Below are 3,288 nucleotides of genomic sequence, written 5' to 3' on the forward strand. Positions count from 1 at the left end.
ATATTGTCCATATGTGACTATCTTTTTGGGGGTGATGGATAGAATTCAAGAGTTTGATGAAAAGCAAAGGTTTCGAGCAGGAGTGTGGACAGACAAGACTTCAGTAGACAGGGGAGGAGCCATCAAAGCATAGAGATGAGAGCTTGTAGTCTATTCTAGCTTTAATTGAAGAAGTGGTGTGATGTGTTCAGATTTGCGAGTCCAGAAAACGAGTAGCTGAGTTCTGGATTTTCTGAAGCTTGTGAGGTACTGTGGACAGTCAGCAAGAAGAGAGTTGTGATAGTCTAGACCAGTGATGCCCAACCTTTTTCGGCCTGCGGGCCATATCCATTTCGGACAGCCGTGTCGCGTGCCACTTCACCGCAAAAACAAAGGAAAAAAAATATAGCAGATACATTTTTTATTAGAACAAGTTGTACTTACCATTAATTATGTAGTAATTAGTGGGATATTTGAAGTTGTTTACCGAAACCAACTCTGAATGTCCGGCTGCATCGTAGAGACACCAAGTCGGAGCACTGAATCGAAATGTTCGTCCATCGAAAAAAAGATTGGGAAACGCCCCTACGTGGGGATAAATACTTCTTCCCTTTTTTTTCGTTTTTTTTAAGGTCTTCTTTTATTACTAACATGCCGATTTCCTGCACTGTGGGCAGAAGTTTCGCGGGCCGTAGGTTGTGCATCCCTGGTCTAGACAAAACTAAATGAGCAGATGACAGTTTTGGTGGTTCTCATGGACAGAGTACGGTGAATAGAGCTGATCTGGAATCCATAGTATGCAGCACGACAGATGTTAGAAACTTGCTTATGAAGAGACGCGTCAGCAGACATGCAACCTCAGTTATCTGCAGAAGTAACAAAAGGAACATCTGCATGGCCTACCCAGGCAGAGACAGGTAGTACAGGGTGAACTCTAGCTCTGAAAAAAATAAGAGCTTCTGTTTTAACTTAATTCAGTTTCAACTCATTGTGATCATCTATAGTCAACATCTGAAATACAATCTTGGATGCTCTGGATAGCAGTGTGCCTCAGAAGGAGAACAGCTGGCATACAGTCGAGTGTTGTCAGCAAAGGGTTGATGAGATACAGAGATTGAATTAGGGATACTTTTACAGAGTGAAACTAGGCTTTGTCTAAATGTCTAACTTTTCATAGGTTAACACTTAAATTATTCAAATACACCAGCGTGAACAGCTTCATAAATTAACTGATCAGGCTAGCATACAAATAACACTGCAGACAGAACAAAACCTGCAAAGAGATATATGCATAACATAAAAATCTATCCTCTCAAACAAAAGAAAGAATTAGACCTGGCCTGCTGGAGAAATTTCCTGAAATAATGACAAAACAGACTTCTTATTAATCAAAGAAACAGTTTAGGTGTAATATTCTAATTTCCAGAAATATATTCTGCTCCTCATAAACAGTAAATGGAACCAAGATATTACACAATTTGTTTTTAACTTGTGGAACTATAAAAGCTGGTGCTTAAAAGCATCTCAAATCAAGGGCTATTATTCTGAAATTGCAGAAAGTTATTTTGAATTGAAAGGTTTATCTTAAGAACGCAGGAAAATCAAGAGTTGAAAAATTCTAAGAAATGTAAATTTACAGAAACCCAAGGTGTTATTAAAAAACATTATTCCACCTACTTAGCTTGACTGAGTACATATATTAAAATAAGCAAAGCAGTTTACAGAACTCACAGAGTTGTTACTGAGAGAGTTCCCCAAATCTGGCCAATAGCCAACCAGTTAAAAACAAAACTGTATTTAAAAAAAAATTAATGGTGAAAAAACAATCTTCTCATGAGTAAAACTTCGATATTTTCTTCCCCTCTTTCTCTGCCCCTGCTCAGTCTGTGCCACTATTATGGATGCATTGCACACAAGTTAGTAATCTGCTGAGACAGCACCCATTGTGTTTAGCACAAATATTTTGTCTCTAATTTATCCATTCCATGACTCTGGAACAAGGTTTATGTGCTGAGTAAAAACTAAATCCTTGTTCCCAAAGGACTGTTCCCATGCCTTTGAGTCAAGCACAAAGTAAGTTTGAACCTTACACATAGCTGCTCAGACATGCTTCAACAAAGGGAAAGACTTGATATGAAACAAGGTAACTTGAAGGTCACAGTTTGAGAACTTTAAAGCCTCAAACTGGCAACTCTTTACAATTCAGTTTCTTGTTTATCTGCCATGTTTGACTTAATGGCAAAGAATGAAAGACAGGCAAGCTGTGACTGATAAAAATGATGGATATCGTTTATTGTGGGTATACAGTGGAACCTCAGTTAGCGAACACAATCTGTTCTGGAAAGCTGTTCGTTATCCGAAACAACCCTGTAAGTCAACTCTTCCAGCTTTTACAGTTGTAAGATGTGAAGTATACATGTATGCTGATATGGGATATGCTGTTCATTACTTCACTAGTGCTTGACTGCAACAAGACACAAAGAAACTCTGGAAAAGGTTACTGACCCTCAAAACTATGGGACTAACTTGTTAGTGTATGAATCTTACAATTAGGCTTGTTATATTCTGGACTGTACTGAGCTTAAAAAACACAGTTTTTATATATAATGATTATATCAAACATTTTATAATAATTATAGTATAACTATAAATTATACAAAAAGGAGGCACATCATGTGCACTGCTTGTGTGAAAATGGAAGAGGACATGCAACAGTAACATGCATTAACAACAACTGCACAAATTATTTTTTTAAAATAATTTTTAATGGTGTAAATGCCAAAATTAACTTTACTAATGAAAGAATGAAGTACTGTAATAAAATTTCTTTTAAAATCATGATCAGTAATGAATTGAAACTGAAGTAAATGGGATTGATAGCCATGCATCAGATTCTATGTAATTAGGATATCTGTAAGGCCTGGAAACGGAGGGTATTTTAATTGTGCTACAGATATAGACACCACTATATAAACTATTATCATCAAGCCCCCGTGAAAAGAGCAGCTCGAGCTTGTGGGCTGACGAAGGCAAGTGGCACCGGAGCGTGCATGTACACCCAGGCAACCACACTGTACATAGTATATACGATGGTTGATTGAAGAGCCGTCGTTTTACAATCCTTTGTGCAGTATAGTTCAATCGCCCAATCTAAGCCTTTCAATACTTCCAGTAACAACAATGACTCTGTTAAGTTGTTCATGAGCAAAACTCCTATAACCCGTGCAATATATGCTATTATCACGAACATTACGTGATATATAGTGAACTTCAACTTCAGCCTAAGCAGTCACTGTTAGGAACAGAAAT

This window comes from Pomacea canaliculata, linkage group LG3 (genome assembly GCF_003073045.1).
Source record: "Pomacea canaliculata isolate SZHN2017 linkage group LG3, ASM307304v1, whole genome shotgun sequence".
NCBI classification, from domain to species: Eukaryota; Metazoa; Mollusca; class Gastropoda; order Architaenioglossa; family Ampullariidae; genus Pomacea; species Pomacea canaliculata.